Genomic DNA, 13,438 nt, shown 5'->3' on the forward strand with positions numbered 1-13,438 from the left:
TTTACGTTAATAAACCAGACCCCAAGCCTGGGTGTTATTGGACATGCGAAAGTCTTTGTGAGTTATTGAGGAGCCCAAGAGGGGAAACTGAGACATCAGTGAGATTGGACTCAGACCAGGTAAGGCAACATGGTAACATCTGGTTTGGATCCAAGTTCCACTTTATCTGACCTCCAAATGCTTTTTTTAAAATGTGAGTAAGTTATTATTAATTATCTGCATTCCAGTAGTGCCTCCAACAAAAATCAGGGCCACGTCATATTACAAACACATAATAAGGGAGAGTCTCTGCTCCAATGAGTTTACGATCTAAATAGACAAGACAGAGTAAATGGCAGTTTGATTGTCCCCACTTTACAGATGGGAAATAGAGAAATCGGTTACATAAACTGCCCATGGTTGTGCAGGAAGTCAGTGTCAGATGTGGGAACCGAATAGCAGTCACATATGTCCCACTTCAGTGCATTAATCACAAGACCATTCTTTTTTGTTAAGAGGAAGGATGGTTCAGTGGTTAGGACACTAATGGGGCCTTGTGAAATGGGTGTCACTTCCCTTATCTGCCACAGACCTCCTGTGTGAGCTTGTACAAGTCACTTAAGGCTTGTCTACACCGGGGACATGGCGGGTGTTAAACCAGATTGAGTTCATGTGCATTATTTAACTTTTGAGACGTAACCCTCAGTAACAGCGTGCACACGAGATGCTGTTTCTTCTTTCAGTTCACCTCATCGTGTAGGCATGGCAGTGACTCGCTGCCTATGAAGAGTGGGGCATTCCTGAAGGGTATCAATCGTCCTTTCCTCTGCTGCTCAGCAGAGTGCATTCTGCGATTTTTGTTTCCACTTTGCATTTTGGGATGCACAGCAGAAGCAAGGCGGGGTGACATATTTTAAAAATCCCATGGTTCCTTCCCAGGCCTGCTAGCACCCTAGTCAAATTGCGTCAGCCGGCATGGACCCAGGAATGCTGTACGCTGCTGTGCTAGCAACTGTGGATACGTACAGGCTGCTTGGGCTGTATTTCAGCACGCAAAGTCAGAAGAATTCAGCGTTGGACGTCACAGGCACTGACTTACTTCTTTCCGGAGGGGTGGTGCACCCCTGCTCCGCCTCATGGCCACACCCTTGCTCCACCTCTTCCCGCCCCCATTGCACCCTCTCCCCTGGGGTCCCGCCCATGCCTCTACCTGCCCCCACCCCGCCCCCTTCCTTGAGTGCCCCCCAGCCTCGCTCCACCTCTTCCTGCCTCCACTCTGCACCCTTCCCCTAGTGCCTCCCACCCGCCACTGAACAGCTGATCGGTGGCGCTCACCGAACAACGGATTGGTGGGGATCGGCCTGGGTGGCTGGTGGGTGCTGAGCATCCACTATTCTTTTGTCCATGGGTGCTGCAGCCCCAGAACACCCACGGAGTCGGTGCCTATGTTGGACTTCACCCACCATATCTCCAAGTAGATGTTGTGGCAACAACTGCAGTAGCTCCACCAGCAGAGAAGGAGGAAGTGGGAGAAGCATGAGGAAAAGACGAGGCTACTGAGCAACTGATACCAGAGGAGCAGGCTCTGCCACCGCTTCCCCCCCGTGCCGTGTTGTTTCTGGGCTCCGGACACCAGTGTGGATTGGTGGGAAAGGCTCGTTTCCAGGATGGCAAAGGCAAATGTTTGGAGAGATGTGGGGAGCTAGCCCCGTGGAGGAGCTAGCAGGCCTGTGGAGGAGTGGGTTGCCATGGCCATCTGGCCATGGCTGCGTTAATTTCGATGAAATACGTGGGCCCAAAGTGTCAAAGGTGCTAACATAACCATGAAACTGTCCAACATTAAATAGTTTTAAAGAAGGTTTTGTATACAGAGACTTCAACCTGCTGAGTACTATGACAAACGCACCATTAAACAGCACTTTAAGCTTTTCTTAAAAATACGGAATGAGAAGCAAAAACAGTTTTAAAGCGTTTGAAATGTAAAAGTACTAAGCAAGGCTTTCATTTTAACCACATCTCTTGTTCCCTTTCCCTGTAGCTGTAGAGAGGTTTTATAAGGAAAAACTCCTTGCTGGACCGTCTTTTAGACGGTAATAACTGTCTTTTGTTGGGAGAAAAGAGAAGATGGTTAGTTGAGATGTGTTGGATTGTTGTTATTGCTACTGGAGTTCAGTCCTCTTTGCTAGAAGATGAGACAAGACAAACACACACAAAAGGGGAGAGAAAAGAACAGCAAAGATAGAACATCCAGCTTCTGTCTCTGTGGTTGACTCTCACTAGCAATCTCATTGCTGGAAAAACACAGGCCCACCACGTGGTCTTAGCAGCTACTCTGAAACCTGGCAAACTTGTACTAGCACCCGGTGGTTTAAGGGCGTTGCATTTAGCTGCCTCTTTCTGGTCAGAGGCTCACAGCAGTGTTGCAAAACATGAAGTCTTGGCCGGCTAAGCCAGAGTCTTATTAGACGGAATGAAAAAGGAGACAGATAAGGAGAGAGGAGAAATAAGGTGGGGAAGGAAAAGCAAACAAGGGACAGGAGTGGGTTGGGGGCGACAAAATATTCAGGATTTAGCTGGAGACAATAAAAGTGGCGATGTCATTTGGATCCTTCTTCCTGGTCCGGTCTGGTCAAGGTCACCACAAAGGCACATTTGTCTCACTTGATTCTAGGGCGCCAGGGGATGGTGGGGGTGGCATCTACAATGGGCACCCAGAACAGAAGCTAGGGCAGCAGAAGAGCACAATAATAATAATTAGGGCTGTCAATTAATCACAGTTAACTCAGACAATTAACTCAAAAAAATTAATCACGATTAGAAAAAATAATCATGATTAATTGCACTGTTAAACAATACAATACCAATTGGAATTTATTACATATTTTGCATGTTTTTCTACATTTTCAAATATATCTATTTCAATTACAACACAAAATACAAAATGTACAGTGCTCGTTTTATATTATTTTTTATTACAAATATTTGCACTGTAAAAATGATAAAAGAAATAGTATTTTTCAATTTACCTCATACAAGTACTGTAGTGCAATCTCATCATCATGAAATTCAACTTACAAATGTAGGGTTTTTTTGTTACATAACTGCACTCAAAAACAAAACAATGGAAAACTTTAGAGCCTACAAGTCCACTCAGTCCTACTTCTTGTTCAGCCAATTGCTAAGATAAACAAGTTTGTTTACATTTACGGGAGTTAATGCTGCCCGCTTCTGAATTACAATGTCACCTGAAAGTGAGAACAGGCATTTGCATGGCACTTTTGTAGCTGGCATCGCAAGATATTTATGTGCCAGATGTGCTAAAGATTTGTATGTCTCTTCATGCTTCGGCCTTCATTCCAGAGGACATGCTTCCATGCTGATGATGCTCGTTAAAAAAATGTGTTAATTAAATTTGTGACTGAACTCCTTGGGGGAGAATTGTATGTCTCCTGCTCTGTTTTACCCACATTCTGCCATACATTTCATGTTATAGTAGTCTCGGATGATGACCCAGCACACATTTGTTTTAAGAACACTTTCACTGCAAATTTGACAAAATGCAAAGAAGATACCAATGTGAAATTTTTAAAGATAGTTACAGCACTTAACCCAAGATTTAAGAATCTGAAATGCCTTCCAAAATCTGAGGGGGACGAGGTGTGGAGCATGTTTTCAGAAGTCTTAAAAGAGCAACATTCTGATGCGGAAACTACAGAACCCAAACCACCAAAAAAGAAAATCAACCTTCTGCTGGTAGCATCTGACTCAGATGATGAAAATGAAAAGGCATCAGCCCGCACTGCTTTGGATCATTATCAAGCAGACCCATCATCAGAATGGAAGCATGTCCTCTGGAATGGTGGTTGAAGCATCAAAGAACATATGAATCTTTAGTGTATCTGGCATGTAAATATCTTGCGATGCCAGCTACAACAATGCTATGCAAACACCTGTTCTCACTTTCAGGTAACATTGTAAACAAGAAGCAGGCAGCATTATCTTCTGCAAATGTAAACAAAATTGTTTGTCTGAGCAACTGGCTGAACAAGAAGTAGGACTGATTGGATTTGTAGGCTCTAAAGTTTTACACTGTTTTATTTTTGAATGCAGGGGGGGATTTTGTACATAATTCTACATTTGTAAGTTCAACTTTCATGATAAACAGATTGCACCACAGTACTTGTATTAGGTGAATTGAAAAATACTATTTCGTTTGTTTTTTACAGTGCGAATATTTGTAATAAAAATAAATATAAAGTGAGCACTGTACACTTTGTATTCTGTGTTGTAATTGAAATCAATATATTTGAAAATGTGGAAAACAAAAAATATTTACATAAATGGTATTCTGTTATTGTTTAACAGCTCGATTAATTGTGATTAATTTTTTTAATTGTGTGGCAGCCCTAATAATAATACTAAATTGTAAAGATAGATCCTTACATGCCAAAATCCCCTCAAGAGAATCTGCCTCCTCAGTCCCAGCCTGGGTTTCTGGCTGGGAATCAAGCTTGGCTGCTGCATAGTGGGAATTGGGCTCGCCTCCTATCTGACTTTCTGCGGTCAACTCTTCCCTCTTCGTGCTCATCCTCCTTGCGGTCATCCTCTGAGTCTTGCTGAATGTCCTCAAGGTTCTATGAAATTCTGGCCCCAGGCCAGTTCTTAAATGGGGTAGGAGACATCTGGGCAACTTGACACGAGAGAAGTGGAGGACTCACAGGTAAACAGACCAGTCAGTCATGGTCACCCACAAAGTAATATGGAATAGCAGCTAGAGGACCAACAAAGTAGCATGCAGCCGCATTATGAGCACTCAAAAAACAACCAAACTAATTCTATTTGCAGCAAACTTAGTTCACTCTGAAAGCAGACTCCAGAGTTCCCGATTAAATATGGAGTTTGTGCACGGCAACCAATTTTGTCTTGTTTACATAAGTGTTTTTCAAACTGGTTTCACTCCACTTAAGCCTCCCCTTCACCCCCATGTAGACAAGCCCTTAGTCTTTCTGTGTCTCAGTTTCCTACCTGTAAAATGGAGCTAATAGCACTGCGCTACTTCACAGTGGTGTAAGGATGAATACATTAAAGGCAATGAGGGGCTCAGATACTATGGTGATGGCGGGGCGGGGGTGGTGGGGGGAGATCAGTGCCTTAGATAGATGGAAGGGGAGTAGTTGGATGAAATGGTCTCACTTTTGGTCAATTTCTAACCCAGCCCTGGAGACCCAAGACAGTATCCACAAAGTTCAGCAGCTGTGCAGGCTTCCCTCAAGTTGCTTCCACCTTAGCCTGGAAGGTGAGGGATGTGGCAGTTGAGCCTCCATCCCATTCGGTGCTTAGATTCTTTACTAAGAATCAGACCTCACTGTGATGACAAATGATTAACTTTCACTGCGTCTTCAGTATTCTGTCCACACATTACAATGTAAGGAAGCACTTCCAGTAGCCACAGAAACCTGACGGGTGGTTAGTAATGATATTTCGGTAAGGCAATGCTTTCTCTGTGATTATGTATTATATTAGCTCCTGTGCCCTGCTGAGAAAGAGTATTAAGTTTAGCATATGGCGAAAACAAATAGGTGGGCAAGTCGTAGCCTGAGGGTTAGAGGAGCTCTTAATTCCTTCCATTTCCTCCGGTCTTATTGATACCTGAGTTGGTTAGGGTGCACATGGGAGAACTGATATAAGATAAAGGGTGGCCAAAAGAAATGAACTTCTCAATTTCTGGATGGTGCAGTATTTCTATGTTTCTAGTATATTAAGAACAGCTATGCTAGGAGACACCAGTGGTCCTTCTAGCCTTGAATGGTGTATGCCCACTGGGAAGGGGTTGAAAATGTTCAGCCATAGCATGAGCAGTAGCGGGAGCCCTCTCCACGCTGCCCCACCAGCATTCCTCAGCCCTGATATGGAGGAACCATCTCTAGGAGTCACAGGGAGTCCAATCCCAAAGGTCCATTTAGTCAACGTCCCTGCTACGCCTGCCATCAAGGGGCTGTGCTGTGTTTGGTGGTGCTGGTGACATGGAGGCTCGTACCTGAGCAAGCCCCATTATCTATTCTTCTGTTACACTGTAATATCTCCTTCTCTCCTGCCCTTGTCTTGTGGCTTTTCCCAGCCTTACAGCTGTTCCACCTTGTGCTTTGATACTGCAGGACTGGGCTGGGTTGAATAGTTGAATAGGCGACTATAGAAATGCAAAGTATCCTTAGTCCCTTGAATACTATTTGCTGTTTTACTGAAGACCCTGGTTCAAGAGAGGCTTTGTGGTCCACTGGACAGGGTACTGGACATGGGGACCCGGGTTCTACTCCTGATTCAGCCATTGACCTGCTGTGTGATGTTGGGTATATGACCGCCCCTCTTTGTGCCTGTTTCCTGTCCCAGCCTTTGTCTGTCCTGTCCATCTAGACAGGACAGGAGCTCTCTCTCACAAGACGTATTCAAATGCCTATCACAATGCAGACCTGATCTAGAGGCCCCAGCCAAGGTACTCCTGTAATATAATTCAAAATATTTCCATCTATACGCTAGCTGCACACAAGAGGTGGGTCTTACTCCTTAACAACACAGGGCATTAATAGGGACTCTAACCAAGACATCAGTTATCATGACATGGGAGAGCTGGCAACACTGAGAACCCTCTGGGGGTGCTAAGTGGTGGGGTGGAGGCTACTCCTGCCCTCTGCTCCCCCGTGTTTTGTGTTTTGCAGCCAGACAGGCTTCGACGGCATTCTAGATTGAAGAAACATAACTGAGGGGGAGCCCCAGATGAATGAGGCAAGTTAGCTTGTTTGCCTGGTTGCTTCAGTGATTAAGGGTTTCAGACGGCTCACTACTGAGCCAGGTAATTATAATGCATAAAACAACCCAGCTAGAACGCAGCCGGTGCCAAGAAGGAACTGACTCGCAGCTCCTGCAAGTATCTCCGCTGCGTTATTCCAGGCATTTGAGGAGGCGTCAGCTGTCTGGGAGTGTTTCTTAAAATGGTGATAGGAGAATCTTTCCTTTTGCAAATGGCCTCCAAATGCATCAGGACAGCTGCCTGGGATACACCTCATTTAGCTGCAATTGTCTCTGCTATGTTTATGACCCTCCCAACACCGTGCAAGGTACAGCCATCACTTATAGTCTCATTTGCCTAACACGGTGTTAAGATGCCCTTCCAGTGCTTCGCTGTGTTTCCTTCCCCTTCCTCTCTGCTGGGGTTGTCATCATATCTGCTAAAACCTATCTCTGAACAAGCTAAGCATCTGTGTCAAAGATTGCTTGCTGAAGGATGCTCTGTCTGCTGTTTACCCAGCAGCTTTCCCATCCTATGTAATGACACTGTTGGGATACTGGGTGTAATCTATAATGCCTGATTCATTATATTTAATAGCTGCAGATTTTGGACTCTGGAAAACTGGCCAAGCATATGGAGCACATTAATTTGCTAGTGCGACCTGCCCTTCTTAAATCATGAACACCACAGTCTGCTCAGCCAGAGGTGTGTTCAAAGCCCTAATCTGGAGATTTGTTCAGCAGTTGGGACTATCTCTGCAATGCATGCTGGGAGTCCCATGCCTGTGGTGCATCATGGGAGATGTAGGCTAGCCAAGGAATGCAGCCCATAGGGGAGAATGGGAACATGAGGTACTTGAACTCCAACTCCCATGAGGCACTGCAGCAGCTCAGAGAGGCAGAGATGGATGTTGAACTGACCCAAATTGAAATGTTTTGATTCAATTTTCCTGTTTTATCTCTAATGACATCCAAGTATGACCAACTTAATGGTTTCAAATTAATTTCTCCTTGAGCCGCTGTGCCTTTGATGTTCAAATGAACTCACCCTGAAGGGTTAAAAACCGATGTGATGCCAGGAGACAAATTTTCACGGAGCCGTGCAAATGGAGGACTCTGGAATATATATATCTCTAGAAATGGGCTGATTATTCATATTTCATAGTGGTCCTGAATGCTGTTTAAAGAGTTTTTTGTACTGTCATGGTTTGTGTTTTAATGGGTATGTTGATTATGTCGTTAGAGAAATCAGAGCTTTGAAAATAGGTTGAGGGCACTTGGAGTGGGCCCATAAGCAGGTTTGGGTTGCTTTGCTGAGATCTGTCGGCACTTGGCATTGGGTGCCTGAAAGAAGCTCCTGAGAAAGGGTGCAAACTCAAACCCAGTTATCATCCATGAAACGAAAGCCTGATTAGTGAAGCTGTGAGACAGCTGAGCACCCCCTCCCCACCCAGCCCTCATTTACAAACCCCTGGAAGAAGACAATTCAAATGGAAAGTGATGACAATCCTATATATCCAGCTGGGAAACCTGCTGCTACTAAACACGAATCTCTTGTGGAAAGAGAAGCCTGCTTTGTTATCACAGGACACAGCTGATAATGACTTTTGGATCAATAGCTGGTGTACCTGTCTGTAACTTCCTCCTAGGCCAGAGGTGGGCAAACTACGGCCCGCGGGCCACATCCACTCCGCGGGACTGTCCTGCCTGGCCCCTGAGCTCCCGGCCGGGGAGGCTAGCCCCTGGCCCCTCCCCTGCTGTCCCCTCTCCCCCTCAGCCTCAGCTCGCCGTGCTGCCAGCGCTCTGGGCCGCAGGGCTGTAAGCTCCTGCCAGGCAGCGCGGCAGCGTGTCTGGCTCTGGCTGGGTGGCGCGGCTGCCAGTCCTGCTGCTCTGAGCAGCATGGTAAGGGGGTGGGGAGTGGGGTGGTTGGATAAGGGGCAGGAGGTCCTGGGGGGCAGTCAGGGGACAGGGAGCAGGGGAGGTTGGATAGGTGTGGGAGTCCCAGAGGGTGGGGAGTGGATAGGGATTGGGGCAGTCAGGGGACAGGGAAGAGGGGGGTTTGGATAGGCGAGGGAGTCCCGGGCGGCTTGTCAGGGGGCGGGGGTGTAGATAGGGGTCGGGGCAGTCAGGGGACAGGGAGCAGGTGGGGTTGCATAGGGGATGGGATCCTGGGGGGAGGGCGGTTAGGGGCAGAGGGGGTCCTGGGACAGAGAGCAGGCCAGGTTGGAAGGGTCGGAAGTTCTGAGGGGGGCAGTCAGGGGGCAGGAAGTGAGAGAGGGTGGATAAGGGGCAGGAGCCAAGCTATTTGGGGAGGCACAGCCTTCCCTACCTGGCCCTCCATACAGTTTAGGAACCCCGATGCAGCCCTCAGGCCAAAAAGTTTGCCCACCCCTGACCTAGACGGACAGACTCATTCAATCTAGATTCTTTATTGAGGGATTGATGGCCACTATGCAACTAACACTTTTGCTTGTTGTTTTCAGCTACATTCAGCTACTGGCCCCATGCTGTAGGTAACATTTTGTTCCTAGGCAAATACACTTATACTAAAACAAATTGTGGTATCGGAAATTATACACTTGGAGGTGGTTACCTATTATTTCTCTGTGTGTGTGTGTATGTAAGAGAGAGAGTTTTGGGGTATTTTCATGACTTTGTGGTGCCTAAGTGATTGCTGAGCCAAAGAAAGGCGAAGGGCAACGAAATAATCAAATGCTTCTTTATTATGACGGTGTCTTCATTACAGAGTGCTCTACTGTAACTGCTGTTGGCTAGAGCTCCTCAGCATAAGTGCTTTACTGCTGTATGTCAAAAGGCTGTCTGCTGCTGAAAGGGTGGAGTTGCAGCCCATCTGAATCTCTTGCCTGCAGCAAGGTGTGGAAGGTGGGAAAACTGCAGAGCCTGTAAACTATACCACAGTGCAACAGTGTTAGGTGCGTTATTTGTACGGACAGACATCTCATTTTGAGCTGTTTATGGGGATAGCACATAAAGGGTCTGATGGAAAATGCTCTTAATTCAGTCAAGACACCCATTGACTGAAAGAGGCTTTAGATCAGGCCCAAAATGAGAGACATCTGTGACTGTCAGTTGATAAAGCTCTGTGCTGGAGGTCTAACTGCGAAGAAGCTAGGACACTTAGTACAATCGCAGAAATAAAGTGGGCAGGGCTGAAACAATGGCAAATTGAGAGATTATAATGGTTAATTCCAGATCATAATGGTTTGTGGCTGACCATCAACTCCATGGTTTTAATAGAACCAGTCACAATCTTTTGTTTGAAAAAAAAAATCTGTGAAAAATAACCATTTTGGGAAACTTGTGGTTGTTTTTGGCTTTAAAGGTTTTCATTTTTGATTTCTGATTTTTTTTTCATTGGAAAATTGGATCACTCTGTAGGGGGGGAAGCAATTTTAATTAACTTTTTGTTCCTCTCCAGACTTATCACAGGAAATACTGTTTTCCACCCAGCTGTGACACATAAGCGGTAGGAGGAAGGTTGGTGTTCGGGGTTAGCAGGGCTAACTTTGGATTCATGAGACCTTGGTTCAATTCTAAGGAATTCCTATGTAAGTTTGTGCAAGACGCCTAGTCTCTTTGTGTCTCAGATCCCCATCTGTAAAAATAATAATAGATGTGTCCCATCTTACAGGGTGTGGTGAGGATAGATGTATTAAAGATTGTGGGGCTCACAGATACCCTAGTAATGGGGGGCTATATAAATGGATAGATAGAAGTGGCAGAATCATGGCACCACGTCATGAGATGCTGCAGATTATTTGGTGGGCTGAGCTAATGGAATGTAGAACAGGATACCCACATTTCCTGACAACAGAGTTGAACTCAACCCTAAAGGACTTCAGTAGGATTTAGACACATACACAGAATGAGCCGCCAAGAGATGCGTACCATTCGATGTGTCAAAATGGGAGGTTACGCTCGGCCCAGAACACAAGAAGCAATCTGTCCGGGGAAGGGGAGCCATTTCAACAGGCCGCATTCCGCAGGACTTTCTCAAGAGAAGGCTGCTGATTGCTGAAAGTCAAGCAGGCTCTTTCCAAAGAGGCCAGTAGGCCAAAGTAGAGCCATTATTTTTAAGTCTAGAGAAATGGTAAGAAAACGTAACAGTGCTTTTTGGGAGAGTGCACTTAAAGTATTGCACTGAAAGACATGGGAAATGGAGGAGGATAAGAGGAGGGAGGAGGGGAAAGGAAGATATTAGCCCTTAAAAGGATGAGAAGGCTAAAGGGTAGATTTTCGCTGGTTAAGGAATAGAAAAGGGGCTCTTTAATCTCACAAAGAAGGAAAAGTGATAATCAGAGCCGGCGCTAGGCATAGGCAGACTAGACAATTTCTTAGGGTCCCAAGCAGCCCAAAGGGGCCCCCTATTTGATTTTTATTATGAGAACTTGCCTGTTTTTGTATTGGGGGAGCAAAAATATTCCTGCTTAGTGCCCCCAATGGGATAGCACTGGCGCTGGATATTGAGAGAAAAGACGTTTTTAATATCCACAAATAACTGATGATGAAAGGGTGGGAAGGAAGCAGGGATGGGAGTCATAAAATCTGGGGGGTTGGTGAGAATAGACACCCAGAAATTAGGGGCTAGATCCCCTGGGGAGATGCAGCTGCTCTGCTCTGATCTGCAAGTGTCATCTGGCTGCAAACCTGGTTTACCTGAGACCGGGAGGATTGTCCCAGCGTAGGACTGATGTACCAGTTGTGTGGAACCCGTGTAAGGGCTCTTGTACCACACATTCTTGCTGCTGCTGGAGGAGCAGGGAAAAGGGGACATGGGTGGGTTTCCCTTGGTCCACGCTGAATGGTGGACCACAGTTTCAGCTCTTTGGGCTCCCAGCCGCTGGTATCTACTAGAGCAGCCCTCAGGCTGCTCTCTCTTGTCATAGGATGGGATGCGCCAATTTTACAAGCCTACACTTTGGTGGGTTTGTCTGCTGTCGTGGTGAGTCAGGGACTGGCTGACTTCAGCTGTCGCCCATTCTAAAGCACTAAGCCGTGAAAGCAGGGCTGGTCTTTTTGTCTAGTTTCACAACTGTCTGACCAACAGTGGTGTTAGGATATAGATATTCAGGCCTGTCTGTAAAGGCCTATACTCTAAGAATTTAGGTGTATTCTTATCACTTGGCTAGTTCTAGAGGTATAAAAGAGAGAATCAAAATCACTGTCTGACTGTATAAGGCCTTTTCTCACTGTGACAGTCTGAGGCCCTATTCTTAGGCTAAGGCCTCTGGCTAAGCAGCAGAGGCAGCCATAAACTGGGAAGCGACCGGTCACCTCCTCACATTCCAAACTAGCCACATTGAAAGAAGGTGCTACTGGGCTTTTAGGAATACAATCCTGTCCTGATAATGCCTATCGCCTCCAGAGAAAGGGAAGTAAAAGGAAACTTAGTTTGATAGCATCCTGTCTGGCAAGAACTCACTTATCAATAGCTGGGATGTGAAATCCTCATTTCAGTGTTGTTCTGTCACTGTAGTCCCCATTTCCCTATTTGTCTGCATAATCTCTGTCTGGTTCTGTGATTGTGTCTGTTGTACAATTAATTTTGCTGGGTGTAAACTAATTAAGGTGGTGGGATAGAATTGGTTACATAATCATGTTACAATATGTTATGATTGGTTAGTTAAATTTCAGGACAATGATTGGTTACAATATAGCTAAGCAGAAGTCAAGTTTTACTATATAGTCTGCAGTCAATCAGGAAGTGTGTGTGTGGGTGGGGGAGATGGGAACAGGGAATGGGGGTGGGGAAATTGGAATCATATTTTGCTAAAGGGGGAAATGGGAACAGGGAATGAGGGTGGCAAAATTGGAATCATGTTTGGCTAAGGGCAGGAATGGGAACAGGGACACAGGTGTAAGGCTCTGTGGTGTCAGAGCTGGGAAGGGGGACACTAAGGAAGGAAACTGGAATCATGCTTGCTGGAAGTTCACCCCAATAAACATCAAATTGTTTGCGCCTTTGGACTTCGGGTATTGTTGCTCTCTGTTCATGCGAAAAGGACCAGGGAAGTATGTGGGTGAAGGAATAAGCCCCCTAACAAGTGGTATTGGCCGCAGTGCATCAGCTGAATTTAGGGTGACCAGATAGCAAAGGCAAAAAATCAGGGGGGAGGGGATAATAGGTACCTATAGAAGACAAAGCCTCAAATATTGGGACTGTCCTAGCACCGTCTGATCACCCTCGCTGAATGACGTTTACAAATGAATTTCAGTTTTTGGACTTTTATCCATCCAGCAGCCTGCTCCTGCAAACACTTAGATATGTTTTGCTCAATGAGGACCAGTTGCATCCATGAAGTTACTCACATGAGTGTTTGCAGCCTCAGAGCCTGGGTTCTCCAAACGGCACCCATCACCCTAGTATCTGAGCATCTTCTAAGAGTTACGACCATTAAAAGCCACTCAATAAATCACTGAATAAAGAAAAGGAGTACTTGTGGCACCTTAGAGACTAACCAATCCATCTGAGCACAAGCCTTCGTGAGCTACAGCCCACTCCATCGGATGCACACTGTGGAAACTGCAGAAGACACCACACACACAGAGACCACGAAACAACACCTCCTCCCACCCCACTCCCCTGCTGGCAATAGCCCATCCAAAGCGATCACCCTCCTCACAATGTGCATGACAATCAAGTTGGGCCATTTCC

The sequence above is a fragment of the Lepidochelys kempii genome, chromosome 7 (genome assembly GCF_965140265.1).
Source record: "Lepidochelys kempii isolate rLepKem1 chromosome 7, rLepKem1.hap2, whole genome shotgun sequence".
NCBI lineage: Eukaryota > Metazoa > Chordata > Testudines > Cheloniidae > Lepidochelys > Lepidochelys kempii.